A 23342-nucleotide genomic window follows, 5' to 3' on the forward strand; every position below is an offset into this window, starting at 1 on the left:
TTGAGGAACTGCCAGACTGTCTTCCAAACTGGCTGCACCTTTTTACCTTGCTGTCATCAGAGTATGAGCGTTCCAGTTTCTCTACATCCTTGTCGACGCTTGTAATTGTATGTCTTTTTTTATTCTGGCCATCTTAATGGATATAAAGTAGTATATTGTGGTTGTAGTTGGCATTTCTCTAAAGATTGATGCTTTTGAACACCTTTTCATGTGCTTATTAGATATTCATGGACCCTCTTTTGAGAAATGGTTGTTGAAGTACTTTGCCCATCTTTCAATTGAGCTATTTCTCTTTTTATCATTGAGTTTTAAGGGTCCTTCATGTTTTCTGGATACAAGTCCCTTATTGGATATAGAATTTGGAAATACTTCCTCCCAGTCTGGGGTTGTATTTTCACTTTCTTGATGGTGTCCTTCGAAGCAAAAAATTTTAGCTTTTGATGAAGTCCAATTTACCTATCTTCCCTTTATCATTTGTGGTTTCAGTGTCTTATTTAAGAACTCATTACCTAGCCCAAGAGCACAAAGATTTGCATCTTGGTTTTATTCTAAGTATTTTATCTTCATGATCCACTTTGAGTTAATGTTTGTGTATGGTGTGAGGTACGGGGTAAAATTCTTTCTTTTGCATATGCATTATAAGTTGTCTTGGCAACATTTGTTGAAAAGACTGTTCTTTCCCTCAATGAATTGTTTTGTCACCTCTGTCAAAAAAAAAAAAAAAATCAAATGGCCATAAATGTGAGGGCTTCTTTCTGGATTCCAGATTCTGTTCCATTGATCTATACTTCTGTCCTTACGCCAATACCACACTGCCTAGGTTATGGTAGTAAGCTTGGAAATTGGAAAGTGTGAGTCCCCCAGCTTTATTCTTCTTTTTAAGATTGTTTTGGCTATTCAAAATCCTTTACATTTCCCAATAAGTTTTAGGATCAGTTTGTCAATTTCTGGGGAAAAAAAAGCCAGCTGGGATTTTGATAGGGACTGCATTGAATCTATGGATCTATAAATCAGTCTGGGGAATACTGCCAGTTTAACAGTGGTGAGCCTTCTGATCCATGAATATGGGATACTTTTTCATTTCTTTAAATCTTTAATTTCTTTATAGTGGATAAGCCAGCAAACACTGCCTCAGCCAGATGGTCAGGGTTAACACCATCAGTGATGCCACACATATAGCGTGCTCCCTTGATTTGATTTGATGAGAGGGTCATTTCACCTTTTGGTCTTCCAGAAATCCATAACCAGTCTAATTATGAGAAGAAAAATCAGAAGAACCCAAATGGAGGGGCATTTTACAAAACACCTGACCAGCACTCCTCAAAACTGTCAAGGGCATCAAAAACAATGAGAGTCTGAGTAACTGTCACAGACCAGGGATCCTCAGGAAACGTGGTGACCAAATGTCATGTGGGACCCCAGATGGAATCCCGGAACTGAGAAGGGACACTGAGTAAAACCAGGGGAAATCCAAACGATGTGTGGAGTATGGTTACTGGTCGTTCATCCACGTTGGTTCCTTATTTGTGACAAATGTACCAGAATGTAACATAAAACGTTAACAAGAGGGAGAGAGAGGGTTGGGGTAGGCAGGAATCCTCCACACTGTCTTTGCAGCTTCTCTGTAAATATAAACTATTGTAAAATAAACTTTGTTTAAACTTAGAATTTTAATTAAAATCAAAGCTTTCTACAATGAAAGAGACACCTCAGAGTTAAAATTAAGTGACAGGCTAGAAGGAAGTACCTGCCTGTATAAAAATACAAATGGATATCAAAGGCACGTGAAGAACTCCTACAAAGTAATAAGAAACTGCCCCAAATATCTTATAAAAAACAGGCAAGGACTCCAAACAGGAACATCACAGAAAAAGAAACACAAATGGACAAAAGTATTTTAAAAGTGCTCAGTCTCACTAGTAGCAGGTCACATGCAACTGAGTCAAAGATGAGAATACTTCTCACACACTGGCTTGCAAGAAATGGCGTCATCGTTTGTAATAGCAAAAACACCTAAATAACTGAAAGTTCTTCAGGAGAAGACTAGTTACGCAGATTGCATGCATTTATACTGTGGAACACAATCTCTTTTAGCGGCAACTAAACTAAAACAAATGAGGACAACCCCTGTGTGGCGTGATTCCTGAGACATGCTGAATGGACAGAGCAAGTTACAGAACAGTATTATTACATTTAACTGTTTATAGAAAGCAAAACCACATATATCTGTACGTACAAATGTGCGTAGGTAAGCACAGGGGGGAGGGTCTACATTGCTATTCCTCTAAGAACAGCTAAAATCCTGGGTATTTATATGAAACAAACAGAAGACGACTGAGAAATGGAGTGTAGATGACAGATGGGCCAGGGCCTCAGGCGTTGAGGAAGGACATGGCAGTGAGCTCTCTGGGGAGCCAGCAACCTGGAATACCAGTGGGTACAGAGGAAAAAACAAAAAAAAAAGACCCAAGCAAAGCCTGTTCTCCCTAGCCCCAGGACCAGGAGAAGGCAACCCAGCAAAACAGCAAGACAGAAACATTTCAGACAACGGTTCTGCTCTAATAAAAGCCACAGAAAAAGTAGGGGGCCCCTGCTGGCAGAGACTGAGTGAGCATCGAGACCCCCATCCTCACCAGGCTGTCAGGAGACACCCCAGCATCTCCCTCCACCCCATCCTGCCACCTGGTGGTTTCTGATAATGCCAGGTGGAGAGCTGGGACTGTGCCACGGTCACATCAGGAGCCTGGACCTGCATCGCCACCTAGAGGAGTGGAAGTGGTGCCAAGGGGGCACTAGTGAAGACTCGGGGCTTACCACCACTCAGCAGCAGTAGGGACACCCCCACGTTGGTATTAGCAGAGGCCACTTGGGGAGCAGTAATGAGGTGCCTCTCCCACCCCCGTGCAGTGTGGTATCAGTGGGGAGCCCGCAAGCCCACCTTTACTCAGTTGTAGTGAGGAACACCTGCACACCGAGGAAGCAACAGAAGCCAGGTCCAGAACCCAGACCCCAGCCCCACCTGACAGAAAACAGGGCAGTGTCCCCCTCCTCTGTCTGGAGGCCTGATAAAATACAAGACTCAAATAAGATTCAGGGCCCCATAGCATAATACCTGAAATGTCCAGGTTTCAATTGAAAATCACTCAGTCAACTACACTTCAATAAAAAAAAAAAATTTTTTTTTAAAGAAAATCATGCATCACACCAAGAACTAGGAGGACAACAAAACGAATGAGCAGAGGCAGTTTCCACACACCAACACTGAGATAACACAGCCATTCGAACTATCTGACACAGATTTTAAAGCAGCCGTCATTAAAATGCTTCAGTGAGCAATTACAAACACACTGGAAAAAAATGAAGAAATTGAAAGATTCAGCAGAGAAATAAAAGACATAAAGAACAACTACATGGAAATTTTAAAACAACAATATGGTAAATGAAATAGAAGTGTCAGTGGGGGAATTCAGTAGCAGAATGGAGAGGGCAGAGGAAAGAACCACGAACTTGAAGACAGAACAAGAGTGATTACTCTGTCTGAACTCCAGAGAGAAAACAGACTGAGAAACATAAACAAACAATCTTAGAGCACTTGGAGCTATGACAGAAGATCTAACATTTGGGTCATCAGAGTCCCAGAAGGAGAAGGGGAAGAAGGTGTGCCTGAAAAAGCATTTAAAGAAATAATAGCTGAAATTTTCCTAGATTTGGCCAAAAGATATAAATGTGCAGGTTCAAGAAGCTGGTCGGCCTGTATCTTCACTTCTCTTGGGTAGATCTTGAAAGGTGGAGGTTTAGTAGAATTTTGTAAAGGAACTGAGAAGAGTCACGTTCTACCAGTCCTGGGTGGCCTCCACCCCAGTCTATGTTGACACCATTGTAAAAAGATAATGCGAATGTTCACCCAGGTGCATCCAACCCACTCTCCCCAGCCGAGGAGTTTTACAGTTTCCATTTGCACACTGTGCTCGGAATTTAATTAGCCGTATTGAGGAAAGTGACACCAGGACCAGCTTATAGCAGCTGTAACACTGAGGGGTTTATGGCCACGTATTAAAACCCAAAGCCGTAGGGAAACTGGCTTGGAGCCAGACAGATCAGCAGCAAGAGGGGTAAAGATGTGTTGAAGATAAAATTTCATTTTCCAGCTGGAGTTATGAGCAAGTCATTTTCTGGCTTCACTGTGGGGTCACAGCCTAACGGTGGGGGCAGGCCTGGAGGCTGGCATCAGGGCACGGGAGCAGCAACCCGGGACGACTCAGCAGCTCCCCCTACAGGCTGGATCTGTCACAAGCACCAGTGTTCTTGGTCTCAATCAAGGGAATCACCTGGAACCTATTTAACGAAATAGCTTTTGACAACAGGAATTAATTCTGAGGGGCAGAGGCTGTCCCTGGTCAGAGCATCTGTGCAGTTGAACACGTGGCCACGGAAAGGCCCACCTGACCCAACTCCAGCCTGGTTCCTGGCCTCCGTCGCCCCCTCCGTGGGCTCTGAGGCCCGAGGCGTCCACCTTCTCCGGACCTGCCTGTGTCTTGCTGGCCTCTCCCTCCTCCCCACCTGACCTGCCAGCTCTTCTGCATGACACTGGGCTCAGCCAGGACACCCAGTGGCTTTTTCCCTGTTGCTCTCTGCCCTGGATCCTTCCCGAGGGCCGCAGTTATAGTTCATCTACCTCTGGGTTTGCTAGGGCCCCCATAACATCAGAAGGATTGACTGTCTTGCAGTCTGGAGGCTGGAAGTCTGCCACCGAGGCGTCAGCAGAGCCATGCTCCCTCAGAGGTGACGGGGAGGGCCCTTCTAGGCCCTGCTCCCAGCTCCCGGTTAGTCATGGCTTGTGGGCGGGTAAGTCCTTCTTGCCGTGGTGCCCTCTCTGTGTGTCTGTCTCTTTGTGTGGCCTTCTTCTTACAGGACACCCATCACGTCTGATCAGGGCCCACTCTCCTCTACTGTGACTTCATCTCCACTTAATTACATCTACCTCAACCTTATTTCCAGATCCGTGGCTTTCAGTGGTGCTGGGGCTTAAGACTTCAACAGGTGATTTTTGGTAGGGCGGCATGCAACTCAGCCCATGAAACCTCAAACAATTCCTTCTACATTGTAGGTTCCCCAGAGATTTACTGTTGTGTGTCTGTTGATCTGGTTCCGAGTATGTCCCAGTACTTAGTGAACAAAGTACCCAATAATTTTTTTCAGTTGTTTGAACTTATATGAATGTCCCGAAACAAAGATGCTTCCATTTTTCTCATCTTCCTAATAACCTTCTTGCCTGCAGCTGGAGTCAGGAAGGAAAACAGAAGTTGCTGGACCCCTGTGTGTCCCCCTGCTTGGTGCTGGGCCTTGGAACTGCCCTGGGATGAGGGTCCCCCAGGTCAGGCTCATGCAGATTTGATCCACAGAGACTTGTGAAGAGACCCCGGGGGACAGCGCACTCTCTCCTCTTAACCCAACTTGATTCAGAAGCCCCAGGGTCTCTGGTTTGTGTCTGTGAGAAGCCGGCTAGTTGGGAGATTCTTGGTTAGGGGACAGTTCATAGGACACCCTCACTTTAGGCATCAATTGCAGGTTCTGGGGTTCCCAAGACCATCTTTAGGTTCGGTGACTTGCTGGAAGAACTCACAGGACTTGCTGAAAGCTGAGTTCTGCCCATGGTCCTGGGGGAGCACAGTAACAGGATCCAGACTGAAGTCAGCCAAGAGAAGAGGTGCCCGGCCCGGGGCAGAGCCCAGGAAAGTTCTAAACACGAACCTTCCAGTAATGCCAGCATTGCTCTCCTGGTGACAAGTGTGTGATGTGACAGCCCCCCAGCATGGCCAGCCAGGGTGCTCTGCTGAGCCAGGGTTCCCCCTGGGCGCCAGATGTGGGCTCAGCTGACTCCCATGGGACTGCCCTCAGCTTCCAGCCCCCCTGGAGGTTGAGCTGACAGTGCCAGACCCAGAGCCCCAAGCCTAGTTCACCCAAAGTCCACTGACAAAACAAACACTTCAGTTAGGCATGACATTCCAGCGGCTTTGAGATGACCTCCCAGAGCTGAGGGCAAGGGCCAGACCTCTCTTGCAGCAAGGTTAAATTCTTTATGACACAATCAGGGAGCCATACAGATTTTCTAGAAATGCACCTGGAAGACTCCTGTTTCAGACGCCCAGTTTGTAAACCTGTTACAAAATACAGTCTAGAATCCAGATACGTCATGGCCCTAATCATAGGACTTCTGAATTTGTAAGGAACTTTAGACACCAACATCGTTAGCCACCAGGGAATTGCAGATCAAAACCACAGTGAGACACTGCTTCGCACTGGGTGCAGTGGCTATGGTTGGAAAGTCAGATAAAGAACAGGTGTTGGCAAAGATGCGGCAAAATCAGAACCCTCGTACACTGCTGGTGGGAGTGTGAAATGGTGCAGCCGCTTTGGAAGACAGCCTGGCAGTTCCTCAGATGATTAAATGCAGAGTTACCATGTGCCCGAGCAGCTCCACTCCGAGGTATATACCCAAGAGAAATGAGAACACACACCCACACAAAAGTTGTCAGGGATGTTTGAAGCATAAGCACCAAAAAGTAGGAACAACTCGAATGTCCATCAGCTGGTGAAGAGAGAGGTGAAATGTGGTGTATATCTATGCCGTGAAATACTACTCAGCCATGAAAAGGAAAGGGGTGTTATCTAGCCTAGAACGGGCATGAACCTCCAAAACATGATTAGTGACAGAAAATGATCAAAAAGACCACCCACTGTGTGATTCCACCTACGTGACCTGCCCGCCGTAGGCAACTCCATAGAGGCAGAAAGTAGATTCGTGGTCGCCTAAGGGGTGTAGGGATTCCTTCCTGGGTAATAAAAATGATCCTGCTTACGGGGGCACAGCAGTGTGAGTATACTAGAAAACCACTGAATTGTACACTTAAAGTCAGTGTGTTGTAGGTACGTGAATTACACCTCAAAGTAGACTTGCTTAAAAATAGTAGTTTAATGCTTAAAACAGGTCTGCTTTTCTCTGCATTTGCGGGCCTGGGCAACCACAGCCCAGAGAGGTTTGGGGAGGTGTAGCCCAGCGGTCTAGTTCCGGGCTCTGCTTCATAATTTCTGTTTCTGCAGGACCTTTTCTCACCACCCACTGCTCACTGAGGAAATGTAGCAAGATTCTTCACTAACTGAATAGTTTCCTACCTTGCGATATGTATCAGAATAAATCACAGATGGTTTGAAGAGTTAAAGCTAAAAACCAAGCCAACAACGAGAAAGAGATACGTTCTCGAGGTAGAGAGGACTTTCTGGGCATAAAAACACGGAAGAACTTGCAACAGAGACGAATGAAATGGTTCCAATAGACTGAAATTAGAAGAAGGAAAAAAAGACCTCGTGGACAAAACCCAAGGTGGACAGACAGAGCAGGAAGGGATATTTGCGATGTGGAGGGAAAGCTGGCCTCGAAAGCAAGTTCTGAAACTGGAAAAATAAACAGCTATCAGACATGTGCAATATCTGACTTATCAATCAAAAATACAAAACATGCAAAATGAGGTATTAAAAATCCAGCTTTTGAGGTCCCCCCCAAATAGCCAGCAGTGCTGATATGAGAACTGTAAAACAGACATTCCCATTCACCTGATCATAGCAGAGAAGATCACACAGTATTTCCGGAGCACCATTTGGAAGTAAGCATCTGAAGCTTACTTAACATTTATACCTTTGACTACAAATCTTAGCAATTCATTCTCAAACGGCAATAAATAAACACTAATATTTGTATATGGGGATTAATTTATAGCAGCCAGAAACCTTCTAAATACGTACAAGTAAGTAAACAGTTAAATAAGCCATGATAAATTTGTCTTAAGAAATTGCATGTGCCAGTTAGAAAGCTACTGAATGGCAGGGGAAAATACAAGAAATAAAACATTAAGTAACAAAATCAAGATACAGAATTAGAAGCGCAGCATATCCTAATTCTGACGGAAGTAAATACAGAGAAGTAAATACAGTATTCTTGCTGAAGAATACTGAAAGGAAGAGTGCTTGACAGAGATTCTCAGTAATGGTGTGGAACATTTGAGAATTCGAATGAAATAAATACACCGAGGGACGAACGTGGGCTTTGGGAGGTGGGATTTTGGGTGGCCTTTGTTCTGTCCACAGTTTTGGAACATGTCTCTAAGTTTCTACGAATCAACCTTACAATCTGAAAATAAACATAACTAAGTGTCAAAAGGCTGCAGGGATGTCAAGTAAAACAGAGACGCATATCTTAGATCCTATTTGACAAGGAGGTGAAAACAAAACTCCAAACTCAACAAAAGCAGAACAGAAAGGGGATGGGGTCGGGGGAGGGGCCTGGACCAGGAGACTCGCGCTTTGCGTCTTACCCTTTAGGTTTATAACACACGTGTTCAGACTTCATTTTCAGTCCATCGTCCTTGTGTGGAGCAAAATCCAAAACTATGACCAACAACAAAAACATTTTAATGGGTTTTCTTTATTTTTTGACCCCCAGTCACTAATGGCGTATCCCGTTGGCCAGAACGGGCTGTCACTACTGGCGCAAGACGAGGTGGGAAACCGCAGCTGCTTTGCTCAGAGATCACAGGAGCATCTCAGGCAGTGGTGCCCCTGTGTCAGCCCGGGGCGGGTGCTGGCCCTCCAGGGCCGCTCGCCTTCGGTAAAGTCCTCTTCCCCCACCTGTGAGTTTGGCTGTGCAGAATCCTAGATTCCTTTTCACCATTTGGCCACTGACATAATCACAGCAAATGAACGGGGGCAGTGAAAGTCCTTAGAAATGCACGAAATGACCCAAATTTCTAGGGAGTGGAGATACAAAAATGTGACATTAAAATCCCCAAACCCTCTTAGGTACGAGAGCCAGGCTGTCTCATAATCTGCCTGTAAGAGAGGCTAACACGTTTCTGGAGAGCAGCTGAGACACAGATCATAAAGAAGATTTGGGATCATTTTTGAGCCAAACAAAATAATGTGATTCATATAAACTCACTGCTTTAGGAACCCAGAGGCAATTCTGTCCGGTTTATCCCAATTCTGACTGTAGATTATTATTTTTTTTCCACTCAGATTTACATTCACGGTCCTAACACCACGGTTTCCAAGTCTAGATATTTGGGGGGAAATGTGAAAGCGTGTAGCAACTACAGCTTTCTTCCTAGGATGCGACAAATCAGGGCCATTGGCTAGACTCTCCTGGAGGAAGGCTGTGTAAAAATTGTACTGCAAAGAGATGGTTGATACAATTCAGCTACCACTGGCATCTCACCCCCTTGTACCTCCCAGTGTGACTTGCATCAGGTTGTGGTCCGTTTGCAAAGCGACATTTTTCCTACCACTCCAGATGTTTGCTTGTGCCCCTGAAGATGAGGACCTTAAACCGGATTTGACAGAGGTCTTCTGAGTGTTAATCTAGTGTCCTGTCTTCCTTTTCCCAGTGTGGAATGGCCACCGGAATATCAGGAGTAGATAAGTGTCCCCCAGCTGCTGAGAATTCATGCGGGGCGTGTGAGAGCGTGGCTTGTGAGTTTCCATGCCTTGCAGTCTCCCAGGGGAATGATCCACACAAGAGGTCACCCTCTACATGGATCACACTGTGAACAGTGCCCCCTGGAGTTGTGCACCACGATAGCCCCATCCTTCAGCAGGCGTCCGTCCTCATGGTCATCTCTAGGGGTGGCACGTGTAACCAGGGTAGGATTTGGGGTCATTTGGGGCTTGAAGATGGGCAGGTCATAGACCTGCTGGCTCTCGCTGACATTAATGGAGGATTCCACGGCGATGAGTATGTTGGGCCACCATTACTAAACATGCCGCAATTATGAGCGGACCAGTAAGAACTTACCCAGAATATCACGATCTTAGAACGCAAACTCTGGTGTCCGAGGTGGCAGCAGTAAAGAGAGCACGTGAAGCAGCCAACGTCATGTGCTGATCCTTCTTTTGAAAAACAGCTTTACTGAGATACAATTCATGTACCATGTAATTCACCACTTAAAGTGCACAGTTCAGTGGTTTTTAGTACATTCACACAGGTTTGTAACCATCAACAAATTGAATTTTGGAATAGTTTCACCCCCCCCCAAAAAACACCACGGGCCCTATCAGCAGTCGCTTCCCGTTCCCCTCCCTCCCCAGCCCTAGGCAGACGCTCACCTGCTTGCTGATTCTATAGATCTGTCTGTTCTGGGCATTCACATAAGTGGAATCACAATATGTGGTATTTTGTGACTGGCTTCTTTCATCTGTCGTAATGTTTTCAAGGTTCATCCATACTGTAGCTTCAGTAATTCATTCCATTTTACTGCAGAAAAAGACCCCATTGCATGAGTCTAGCACACGGTACTTACATCATCGGTTGGTGTGCATTCGGGTTGTTTTGGCTTTTTGGCTGTTAGAGATCACGCTGCCATTAGCACTCACGTACTGGTTTTTGTGTTTTCCTTTCTCCTGGGTACGTATCTAGCAGTACAGCTGCTGGGCTGTGTGAAAATCATACGTTTAACACTTGGAGGGGCTGCCAGAGCGTCTTCCAGAGTGGCTGGACTGTTCTGCGTTCCACCAGCAATGCATGAAGGTTCCGATCTCTCTGCGTCTTCACCAACCTTCTGTTGTCGTCTTTTGATGGTAGCCGTCTCGGAGGGTGGGAGACGGCCTCTCGTGTGGGTCTGAGCCATGCTTCCCTGATGGTAGCGATGCTGACTGAGCATCCTGTCTTGCGTTTTTCTGGCCATTTATATATTTTCCTTGGAGAAATGTTTGTTTAGAGTCTGTGCATTTTTTCAAATTGTGTTGTATTTTAAAAAACATCGTTACTGAGTTGTTTTTTTTGTTTTGTTTTTTGGTGGTTTTTTTTTTTTTTTTTTTTTTTTGTGGGATACAGGTTCTTTTTCCAGTAGAGATTCATCAGGATTCTCTCTCAGCTTTTGGGTTGTCTTTCACTTTCTCGATGGTTTCATGTAAAGCACAAAAGGGTTTAACTCTGACGACGTCAGATGTATGTCCGTTCCTTTTTGTCGCTTGGGCTTTGGGCATCGTACCTAAGAGCCACTGCCTAACCAGAGGTCATGAGGAGTTGTCCCCGTGTCTTCTTCGGAGAGTTGTATAGTTTCAGCTCTTAGCTTAGGTTTATAGTCCACTTGGATTAATTACTGTGCATGTGTGATGTGAGAAAGGGGCCCACTGTGTTCTTTTGCACGTGTTTCTTTAGTTCTCCGGCGTTGTTTCCTGAGAAGACTGTTACCTCCCATTGAGTTGCCTTGGTGTGCCTCTCAAATGTCAGCTGGCCACACATGCAAGGGTTTACCTCCGGACTCTCAGTACTGTTCCATCGAGTTACATGTCTGTCCTGATGCCAGTACATTATACAACGGTGTTTTTATTTTTAATTCAGGCTCTTTTCTTGTTACAGGTCTGTTCAGATTTTGTTCTGGTAGTCTGTGTCTTCCTAGGCAGTTGTCTGTTTCGGCTGTTAACGAGGCTATCTGTGTAACTGTTCATAGTGTTCCCTGTGAGCTTCTTTATTTCTGTGAGGTAACTGATGGTATCCCCTCCTTCTTCATCCCTGGTTTTAGTAATTTGACTTTTCTTTTTTTCTTGGTCAGTCTAGCTAAAGTGTTGTCAATTTTGTTGATCTTTTTCAAGAACCCACTTTTGTTCCATTGATAATCTGTGCTGATTTTCTATCCTTTACCGCATTTCTGCTCTAATCTTTATAGTTTCCTTTTTTTGTACTTGCTTTGTTTTTCTTTTTCTTGTTTCTTAAGGTGGAAAAGTCAGTGATTGATTTGAATCTTTCTTCCTCTTTTTCCCTCTACTGTGGATTTTCCTTAAGCACTGCTTTAGCTTCATTTCATACATTTTGGTAGGTTGTGTTTTTATTCTCATTCATGTTAAAATAGTTTCCAATTTTGCTTGTAATTTCTTCTTTCACCCATTGGTTATTGAGGAGTATGTTTTTCGTTTCCATGTCTTTGTGAGTTCCCCAACTTTCCTTCTGCTATTGATTTCTAATTTAACTCTGTTATTGTTGGGAAGTGTACTCTGTATGATTTCAACTTTTAAATGTATTGAGGGGTGTTTTAGAGCCTGGAATAGGGTCTGTCCTGGATACGGCTCCGTGTGCACTCGGGAAGAATGTCTTTTCTGCTGCCACAGGGGGCAGTGTTCTGTGGGTATCTGCCCAGTCTTGTTGCATCGTGGGGTTTTTAAGTCTCATGTGTCCTTGATCTTCTGACCAGTTGTTCCATCCGCTTTTGAAAGCAGGGTATTGAAATCGCCAACTGCTTCTGGTGAATTACCTATTTTCTCCTTTCAGTTCTGTCATTTTTTGCTTCATACGTTTCAGGACACTCTCTTTTGTTACATGCGTGTATGTTTAGAATTTTATGTATCTTTCTGATGGATCGATCATTTTATCATTATAAAATGTTCCTCTTCATCTTTAGTAACATTTTTGGTTTTCAGGTCTGTCTGTGTGTTAGCATAGCCCCTCCAGCCCTTGTGCGTGCTGTTTGCATGGCATTGCTGTTTCTATCCTTTTGTTTTTCCTCCTACTCATATCTTTGAATTGGAGCAACTCTCCTGCAGAGAACATCGTTGGGGGGCGTCAGATCTCGTCCGACAAGCTCTGCCTTTTGATTGAATTTCTTCATCTGTTAACAGTCAGCATTATTGTTGATACGGTTGGAGAGACAGCTGCCATTTTGATTTTTGTTTTCTATGTATCTCATGTATCTGTGTTCCACTGAACCCCTTTCCTCCTCCCCCCTTTTTTCTGCATTAAGTGAATATTTTCAAAAATAATATTTTAATGCCTTTGATAAATTTTTACCTAATTTTTAAAGTTATTCTCTTGTTGGTTTCTCTTGGGCTTACTTCTTAACCAAACAGGATCGACTTCAGATTATACTGACAATTCCAGCGAGATAAGAAATGTTACTCTCATGTAGTGCTAGCCCCTCTCCCCTCTTTTTGTGCCCTTATTATTGCACATACACGTCTATGTGTGTTACAAATGCACAAAGCGTTGTCATAATTTTTACTCTATATAATTGTATATCTTTTATAGACACTTAGAGAATAAATAAAGAGTATGTTTTTGGAGTCTGCAATAGTAGTCTGTCTACTTACCACTCCTGATTCTCTTCCTTCTTGGTTTCAAGCTTCCACCTGGTGTCATTTCCTTACTCCATGCAGCGTGGTCCCCACTGCCGCCTTCGTGCTGGTGCTGTTAAATGCATCATGTCCACGTATGTCGTGGGCTCAGCAGTGCACCTTAGAAATGCTGGGCCTTTTCCGTGGCTTCCCTGTTTTCTAAATGAGAAATCTGCAATCATTCAAATCATCCTTCCTCTATAGGTGATGCATTATTTTGTTGTTGGTTTTCTTAGCTACTTTCAATATGTTTTCTTATTTTTAGCTTTCTAGGGGTTTTTTCCCTTTAATTATGATGTGTCTGAATCCCTTTAAATTAATCCTGTTTGGGGCTCACTTAACTTCTTGACTCTGTAGATGTTTGTCTTTCTCTAAAATTGGGAAGTTCTCAGCCACTGTTTCTTCACATTTTTTCTTAGAACTGGCCTCTTTTTCCTTCCCTTCTGAGACTCTGAGGATGTGGATGTCAAATCTGTACTTACTACCCCACAGGTTCCTGAGGCTGTGTTCATCCTTGTCGATCTTTTGTTTTGCCCGTCGTTCAGACTGGATTATTTCTGTGGACCTACCTTCAGTTCATTACCTCCAGCCATCTCCACTCTGCCGTTGAGTTCACCCAGTGAAATTTTATTTCAATTATTGTAATTTTTTCATTTCTAAAATTTCAACTTAAAAAATATCCTCTATTTCTTTACTGAGACTTTTTATTTCCATTTATATTCCAAGAACACTTGTAATTGCTCATTGGATGATCATGAGAGCTGAACTTTTTGGGATTCTTCATATCCTAAATAACTCTGGACTGTGTCCTGGATGTTTCACAGTGCGTGGTGAGACTCTGGGTTTTGTTCAAATCCTTTGGAGAACGTTCCTCTTAAGGAGCCACTTCCCTGAGCTCATCCCTCTCCCTGCTGCTCCCCTGCAGGTCCCCTGTCCAAAGCTCACGGCTCTGGTCACAGCAGTCTGACGGACACTTCTGTGACCAGATCTGCGTCTGGACCCAAGTGGTGGGAGGACAGAGAGAGAGGAAGAAACCTTGGTTGGCCCCTCCTTTGCGGACCACATCTCCGTGAATGTAGAGGAAAGTGAAATCCTGGGTAATTGTTAGTCAAATCCATGTCACCCGCCTTCACTAATCAAGGTCTTCACAAGGCACATCCTCCCAACAGCTCGGAGCCTAAACAGCACGATGTTTGCCCGAGTTACTTTCCAGGAGTTTGAAGTCAGCTGTGTCTGGTTGGAGCTGAGCTCTTTTAGGCTGAGCAGGGCATGCGCCAGCGTCTGCTCTGTGACCTTTTGACGTCAGAGGGCAGAAAGCTCCACCCTCAGGTTGTGCACAGCCGGTAGCTTAGTTACGCCTGCGCAGAACGGAAAACTCCACCCTCAGGTCGTGCACAGCCGGTAGCTTAGTTACGCCTGCGCAGAACGGAAAACTCCACCCTCAGGTCGTGCACAGCCTGTAGCTTAGTTACGCCTGCGCAGAACGGCCAGGCCCACACCTTCCCCGTCGCCTCCGCGCACGCTCCCCACGCCTCCCACCGCCCTGCTGCTGCATCCCGTCGACACCCCAGCCCCTGGGCCTCAGGGAGGCCGACCTGAGTTCTGCTCTGCCTCCTCGCTTTGCTCTCTTGCAGGTAAACCCTCTCTTTGCTGCGCACCTTGGTGTCGGGTGAAAAGAAGCTGGCTCCCCACAGAAGCTCCCTTCTCTGGGAGTCTGGGCTCCGCCGGCCCCATCGCCAGCCTCTGCTGCTGGGATTGTCCAAGGGCGGGGATGTGAGGGGATGAGGAAAGCAGGAGGGAAGGGAGAGAGGGAACTCGGGGGTTTGTGTTCTCTGTCTCTGTCTTGTGTTTGAGCTTCAGCTAGAAGCTTTCCCTGCACGTGCTCTGTCTCCACAGCCCGCGTCTGGGTTTCCCGCTGCACCAAGTTCAGGTGAGGGCCACTGGAGGGGACAACTGGTCAACCCCCGGCCCTTTGATGGTGCTTTGAATTCTGGTCGTCTCACCCCATCTGACCGCTTCTGCTGTCTTTCAAAGTCCTCCAGTAGCTGCTCCAGGCACCCTGCCCAGGTCTTATCATTATATACAGTGGGAAATAGGGGTGAGGGGTTACTCCAGCTTATCCAGAACTAGAAGCTGAATTAGATTTTAGAAACCAAACCTAAAAGAGAAGCCGATTAGTGCAAATTCACTATTTTTACTAGAAAGATCATTAAAGCCATTGTCTCCTGGTGGTAGGTTAGCGATGTCGTCTTTACCTACAAAGGACAGCTTCATTACCATCTAAATTTTACGCCCAAGCATCTCTCTATTTTTGCTTTATTAGAAAGAATTACTCAGATTCATCCAGGTTTCCAGCTACTCCTAGACTAGGTTGAATAAAAGACTAAATGACTCCTGGAGACTTTCTTTTTAAAGCCATTTCATAGCCCACGTGCTCTAGGGGTCTCCTGTTTCTACAGCTGGGGCTTTTCAGGGATTCTCTTAGCCCACAGTCTTAAATATTGAGCTTCATGGTGGGAAAGTTGATGGCAAGGCTAACTTCCAAACACGTGAATGGAGAACAGTAAGTCACATTCATTGGATGCATATGGATGGGGCTTTCTATTGAATTTCTGAACCAAAGCTACAGTTCTCACCTCATTGAAATGCAGGATTCACCTGGCAGAAGCCGCACCCCCCCCTCCACCTCAACCTGCCGTCAAACATGAGGGAGTATTGTCTGAGTTACTTACTTCCTCCCAGTGCTGCCAGCATCTCCCCTTGGTGCTGTCAGCGTCTGGGGTGTTCGTGCAGGGAGGGAGACAGGTGTTTTGTCAGCTCCTGCCTTTCCCTACCTGGTTTAGTTTCAGAAGCTTAAATTAAGCTCATTGAGAATATAGTTTGAAGAGAGAAGTGAGTTTCTAGGGGAAACCTGGAGACAGAAGGAGAGTTTCAGATAAAAAAGCAGCTTCTGCTGGGTGTGGAGAGTCAGGGCTACAGTTCACCCTTCAACAGCAGGGACCTGAGCCGGACCTCTGACTATGCCCCAGATCGTGTTGGGACCTCGGAGGCAGTGGCCACGTGATGGCCCCAGGCTGGACTCCCAGCTTCCCCAAGCCTGGTTCAGAGGCAGCAAAGAGAACTCCAGACTTGGAGGGTCCCTAGATGCCGGCACTGGGTGTCTCCCCCGTCTCTGCCCCACCTGGAACTCCCAAGACCCCAGCTACGTTTCCAGAAGAGGCTTCGGGAGCGCTCATGATCAAAATGCCTCTTGTATTCCCACCAGCCAAGCAGGACAGGGACTCAGAGGCAAAGTTAAGTTGATTGAAAGACGCTGAAGACACAGCAGATTTCTGGCACTGCCGCGTTGGGGACTGAGATTCCCCTCCACCATGCCCCCCACCCCTGGCCGCACACGCATGAGAATAAATAGTCAACAGAGACATAACCTTTGTATGAAAGAAGAGTTTTTAGTAGACAGACGAAGCTGCCAAAAGGCAAGGAGTCTTACTTAGCCAAATGACTGCAGCCTGGGTTTTATTTTTAAGTGTCTTTTTAGCATCACGCTGTCACCTATAATAATCCACATGACTCGCACAAGTGGCAGGAGACCCTAATTGGCCCCGGTGAAGGGATTTTTCATATGTTTCAGGAGGGAAAGGATGAGCAGCATATGCAGTTACACTAATGGTTTCATTTTTTAAGATCCTCAGTGTTGTTTATGTGCTGTTCTTGTTTTATTGTGGGTAGATTAACAATTGCTCATCCCAAGTCGGGGGCAGCTTCCACAGGGGTGAGGGGGCTGGGAGGTGCGTTTCATCTCGCGGCTGTGACCAGCCCTCTTGATTGGTTTTTCTCTCTCCTGCTGAGGTCAGTAACCAGCTCCGATATGATTTCTGCTGAATCAGTTTGCTGGGATCTGTCTTGTCCTCCCTCCCGGTGTTAATTATGTCACCAAATGAGGGCTGAAATACAGAGCTTATTGCAAGAGCGGAAAAATGTATTTCTCTTTGTTGGCCAGTCTTTCATCGTGACTCTCAGCTCCCTCCCTGCCTCCCCAAGGTCTGTAATCAATAGTCATGTGGCTCCAGGTCCTTTATCTGGGGGAGAGGGGTGACCTTGGCCGTGCTTGCTTGTCAGACTTCAGAATCCAGAGTTAATGTCAGGATAAAAGGACTTTATTCTCTTTCCCTTTCCAATGAAATGCACTTCTTGTTTTAAAATAGCCCTTCCTTCCAGAAATGTCTCTCTCCTGTCTTCTGGGAATTGCTGTGGTTCATCTTCAGGAAAGAGAACTCTGCCTCTCCATGACCGAGAGTAAAAGCAAAGTTCAGACAAGTAACTTCCCACCCAAAACCCTTTCCTTAAAGGGAAACTAATTTTTGGTCCAATTTAGAATGAAATAGTGTTTAAGTGCCTCCACGTTCCCAGAATTTCTGACGTTTGTGCCACAAACCTACCCCGTGGTGCCGTGGGCTCGTGGCCATGTGAAAATGAAGACATGCTCGCCTCCAGCCTGGCACAAGAGACAGGCTCTGTTCATGGTCATTGAGATGAAACGAAGGCTGTTAGGTGAGCCCAAAACGCTGGTAGTGGGGCCTGGACCGCACGAGAAGGGAGGGGCGCTGTGTCTCTCAGCCATGGCCGTGGAGAGAGGATGGTGGGTGAAATCAGCACGTGGACAGCACAGGGAGCCAAGCCACGTCCCTGCATCCCTTTTATAATCCTGCCTCCACCTTCCGGGGCTCACCTCACAAAAAACGTTAAGAAGGTGCCCCCCCCCCCCCCATGCTCCCCTCTGCAGCATCTTACCAGCTTAGCCCGGAAGCGGCTACAGCTGATGCTCACTGTTCCCAGTAATTATGTTCCACGAAGTCTCCGCCGAGCTGAGCCATTGCTCCCAGGAGAAACAGACCATCCGCGGGGAGCCTCTGGTCACAGCATTTGCATAAACAGATCAGTGTAGACCCCAGCGCTCACACGTTTCCGTTTAAAGACACCTTACTTAATCCATATGTGGCACTGATTCATAAACACTGAACTCACGGCTGACAGCACTTCCTGTCACGCCTGACGGTGCGTCTCCTCCCCAAGGCACATCACAGCCTGCTTGCGTCAAGAAGCCCGGGTCAGCACAAGAGCTGGGGCCACTGAATGACCCCGTGATGGTGCTGCAAGAGTGGATCTGGGGGTTACAAGCAGACTATAAGGGGTTGGTGAAGTCGTAAGTGTGGAATGCACGAATCACAAGGATGAACTCCACTCTAAGCTGCCTCGTACCTTCCCTTTCCAGAGCTCTCCGTTTTGGGTCCCTGTATTTGCAGGGCCACCAGGACAAGGCACCCCAGACGGGGTGACGTAACCAACAGAAGTCTGTCATCTCGCAATTCTGGAGGCTAGAAATCCACGGTCAAGGTACCGGCGGGAGAAGCCATTCTCCTTGGCTTGTAGATGACGGTCACAGTCTCAGTCAAAGTCCCTGTGTCCTAACCTCTTAGAAGGACACCAGTGTTACTGAATTAGGGGCCTCCCGATGGCCTCATTTTACTTTAATCAGCTCTTTTAAGGCCCTGTCTCCAAAGACAGTCACATTCTGAGATACTGGGGGGTCAGGACTGTGAAGTGGGAATTCAGGGAGGACAGCGTTAAGCCCGTAACAGTCCCATTGCCCCAGGACCCTGCTCAGCGCCCCCGGACTTACTGTCTCAGTTTAAGACGTCAGGACCTTAGCGTTTCCCTCTCAGAGCTACTGTGTTGCATTTTAAACGTGAGCGGAACGGGCTTTCTCCTAATCAGAGTTGGGATCAGGCTACCAGCTTTGGGCCCTGAAGACAACGAAGATTTAGAGCAAAGCAGACAGAACACACCTCCAAGCAGAGTGTGGGGCATCTTCTCCTGCAAAAGCCAGTCACTGGGAGACCAGAAAAAGCAGCCTCATCCCAGGCTGGACCCCGAGGCCTCGGGCGGCCCTGGAGGTGACGGGCATTCTGCTCGTCCCGGCTGCCCTTGGTGTGCCCAGTCTCCTCGCAGGAGCCTCGCAGCCTCCGCCTGGGGGTGAGGGCGCCACGGGGACGCCGGCGGCCTAGGGCAGGGACTCTGCCTGGCCGCTGGAGGAAGCAAGTGATTGAAGTCAGTAAGTCTGCCTTCCACTCTTGCTCCCGAGCTCACCTACCAGGCAGCCCTGATGTCATGGGCTGACTTGTGCCTTTTCCCCTCAGAGATGCTGCAGTCCCAACTTCAGTGCCTGTGAATGTGACCTTATTTGGAAATAGGGTCTTGACAGATCATCAAATTAAGATGATGTTGTTATGGGGGACCCCAGTCCAATGTGACTGCTGACCTCATAGAACGGGGAGATTTGGACCTAGAGCCTCACACGGTGAATTCCATGTGAAGATGAAGGCAGAGGTTGGGGTGATGTTTTACAAGCCAAGGGACACCAAAGATGTCCAGCAAAGTCCCAGAAGCTCGGGGAGACGCCCGAGACAGATTCTCCCTCTCAGCCTTGGAAGGAGCCCACCCTGCCCACACCTTGACCTTGGATTTTATCCTCCAGAACTATGAGAGGTTGAATTTCTGTTATTAAGCCACACAATTTCTGATATTTTATTACAGCAGCCCCAGCAAACTAAGACACGCAGTGAAATTTTCACTCGGATTCCTTCTCCCTGCTGCTTAAACCTCACCGTCACATTTAGGAGTCAGGAGTCACCCTTTACTGATGTCTGCCCTGTTCTGTGCCTCTTCCTGAAGTTCGTTACACTCCAAGCCCACCAGTCACCCCCACATACACATTCATCCACAGCCATACCCAACCCTTGGCTGCCCCAGGGCCTTTGCACCCGCCGTCCCCCTCCTCTGGACTGCTCTTTCCCGAAGTCTTTTTTTCATTTTGGTTTCAGTACAAACATCACCCCTTCCGGGAGGCCTCTCTGACACCCCGTCGAAGCCAGTGCTCCCCACTGCCCTGAGCCTGTGCTAGCCCTCATCCTGTTCCATTTCTTGCATGGAACTAATTGTGGTCTGCAATTATCTTGGGGGGAAAAATGAACAGAAAGGAAATAGAACCACTGGTAACGTTTTGGCATGTCTCTGATGAGATTATGTATGGCATGATTTCAAGTCTCTGCTCTCCAAAGCTTCCGCCGTTGACACGTATTATTTTCTAATCAACAGAGAGGCGATAGCTGCTTGCCAGATGGTCAGCAGTTTATTGGCATCTGTGACTTGAGCAGTGCTGGTTGGTGGCTGGCAGGACACTGCCCTTCTAGGTGGTTCTTTGGCAGGATTTCCTTCCAGACAACTGTGATGGCTTCAAAACACTTCCTTTGAATTCTTTGGTTCTGTGTCCCTCCAGTCAGAATTAGGCTGACCTTGGTGAGGTGTTTGTGATGGGACAGAAGGGACACTGTGTGACTTCCAAGGGCAGGTCAGAAAAAGCCCATTCTCTTCGGACACTTGCTCTGGGGGCGTCTAGAGGAAACCAGAGGCCGTGTTAGAAAACCCCCACCATGCTGGAGAGGCCACCTGCAGGTGCTCCAGCCACCAGTGCCACCCACCACCAGCCTGTGGACGAGCCGGTGGGGGCGCCATCTTGGACGTCCACCCCAGTGCAGTCCTCAGACGGCTGAACACCAACCACCATCCGAGTGAGAGCCGCCCCCAGCACCTTTCCTGCCTTCTTGTCCCAAAAGGGCATGAGCACAGTAAAACAAAAATAAAATTGTTGTTTTACACCCCGAAGTTTGGGGTGATTGGTTTTGTAGAAACTGGGCAGTAGTTCTCCACAGAGAAATAGTAACCTAGTCAGTTTGAAGGCCTTTTAATGACTGGTACCGTGTTAACAGCAGGGTTTGAGCCAAGTCTTAGGCAGAAAGGACTTGGGGAATTCTCACCTGGCGAGGTGAGCCTCAGCATCACACGTGTGAATCCTGAAGCCGGACATGTTGTGTGACGTTTGTGCCAAATTCCATTTGGTTTGGGGAAACTACTTCAGAGTCTTTGGCCAAGGAGCTCCCCTGGTAAGGTGGAAACCCCAGGACTCAAGTCAGACAGCTCTGAGAACGTTCTGTTTCTGCTCTGTTACTTTATCAGGCGTGCATTTGGTGGCAGTTAAGAGGAAACTTGAATAACCTGGGTTTCAAAAAGATGCGATTATTTTTCTCACAGAAATCTGGAGCAGGCTTTTGCTGGCATTGCTTTAGCTGATTGAATAACATCATTGGGGCCCAGGCTGTGTTAGCGCCCAGACTCATGGTTTTTTTTATTGTTAGGAGTGTTTTTGTTTTTTGTTTTTGTTTTTGTTTGCCTCAGGGTCACAAGATGGCTGCAGCAGCACCAGATATCACTTCTGCTAGCAGGTCAGTGAGAAGGGAAGAAGCATGAAAAGTCATGCTAGTCACATCTTTTCATTTTGTTTCTTTATTTGTTCTGGGGGTGTTTGTTTGTTTGTTTGTTTTACAAAAAAAAGCAAGTTTTTCCAGAGGTTCACGTAGGAGTGTTTTCCTTAAGTTTCATGGGTCAGAACTGGATCAGGTGGCTTTCCCTAGCTTCAGGAAAGGCTGGAGTTGGGAAACAGCTCATTCCCATGATTGTCTCAGATAATCACACTCATCACTTGGGGCTGGTGCATTGCAGCCTTCAAGTCAAGTTCTTCTTAACGAGGAAGAAGTGGGGGGTGAGTTTTGGATACTCGGTGGGCAGTGTCCACTCCGGCCACCTGACCAGGTTATGCTTTAGTGTCTTTGAACAAGATCCTTGAGCCTGTTGTTTATAGAACAGAATGACACTCAGCACCCAGCAGATTGGCTGGCTTTTGAAGGATGTCCTGAATGAAGGCACTTCTGGAAGACAGCCAGGCTGCCTCATCTACCCAAATACATCGCACACTGACTAGAATTAACGTGCTGATGGGTTACGTGGTGGGCACACAGTTTTGGCTCTGAGACCACCAATCTGCTTCCAAGGGGGAAAAAAAAACAACAAAACTGAATGCTCTAGAAAAACCTGAGTGCAGCAAGTCATAATCACGTCTGCGGATGAAGCGAGCTGCCCTCTGTATTGGGCTGCGGACCCCAGGCGCTTCCATCCGCCCTCCATCCGTGGCTCATGCACATCCCGTGGTTATGAAGCTCAGCGGAGGATAGCGGTGCCCCACTCCTGCCCCCCACCCCCGTCTCTTTGCATTTTCTCAGTGGCACTGGCACATTCATTTCTCTCGAGTTTCTACCTTTTTTATAGGATCATTACCTCCCTCAGAAGTGCGTCTGGACCAATGTCCGTGGGTGAGCCCCAGCTGCGTTTCCCGGGACAGTGGTACCAAGGTCGCCCTGGGACGGCAGTTCCTAGGCCACTAAGGCAGATGCCTCCTCTCCTCCCGTCTGTTCTTGTCATCAATCAAAGTGATTCTCTGTCACCAGAATTGCTCCTTGCTGTGGTGCCTTCACCTGACAGAGAAATCCCTTCCACTGCCAGCCCCCAGGAGGCCAAGCCCTTGACTCCTAAGCAGAATAAAGTGACTCGTTAAACTTCCATTGCCTTTCAGAATGAATGCGGCTGCAGAAGAACATTTTCCTACACCTCCTCCTGGAAATCATGCATAAGGAACAAGGAGAATTTTAAAACCCCATAAACTCCATTTTGGGGGAAAGCAGAAAATAGACATAGTCCACAGACTATAGCATACGTGGAGGGGCGACAGAGCGGCTGGGCTTGGGCTGGGCTGCCCGGGAGGGAGGGAGGGACGTGAAGGCGCGAGTGGCACTGGTGGCTGCGGAGGGAAGCACGACCTGTGCAAAGTGCAGCCCAGGATGAGGGTCTGCCCTCAGCCCAGCAGCGGCCCCCACGTCTGCAGTGGCCAGCATGGGGCTGGGGCGGAGGCGCTGGGGGCGCTTCCAGACCAGGTTTGGTTCTGAGAAGCAGAGGAAGCAGGACAGCAAAGAGTGGGTGAGAAGCAGGGAGATGCAGATCAAAACCACAGCGAGATAACCACCTCACACCTGTCAGAATGGCCATCATCAAAAAGAACACAGATAGCAAATATTGGTGAGGATGTGGAGAAAAGGGAACCTTGTGCACTGTTGGTGGGGATGTAAATTGTTGCAGCCACTGGGGAAAACAGTATGTAGGTTTCTCAAAAAACTAAACATGGAACAACCATATGAACCCAGCAATTCCACTCCTGAGTGTATATCCAAAAAAAAAGCAAA

At 47.1% G+C, this 23342-nt stretch overlaps 1 long non-coding RNA gene across 1 annotated transcript; it reads left to right on the plus strand.

Annotated features, from left to right (window-relative positions):
• The first annotated feature begins 14608 nt into the window (after positions 1 to 14608).
• LOC123611781 (uncharacterized) lies at positions 14609 to 22665 on the plus strand. Its single transcript, XR_006718875.2, has 3 exons — positions 14609 to 14789; positions 21448 to 21494; positions 22375 to 22665. It is a non-coding gene; the product is annotated as an uncharacterized LOC123611781 (long non-coding RNA).
• The last annotated feature ends 677 nt before the right edge of the window (positions 22666 to 23342 follow it).

This window comes from Camelus bactrianus, chromosome 18 (genome assembly GCF_048773025.1).
Source record: "Camelus bactrianus isolate YW-2024 breed Bactrian camel chromosome 18, ASM4877302v1, whole genome shotgun sequence".
NCBI lineage: Eukaryota > Metazoa > Chordata > Mammalia > Artiodactyla > Camelidae > Camelus > Camelus bactrianus.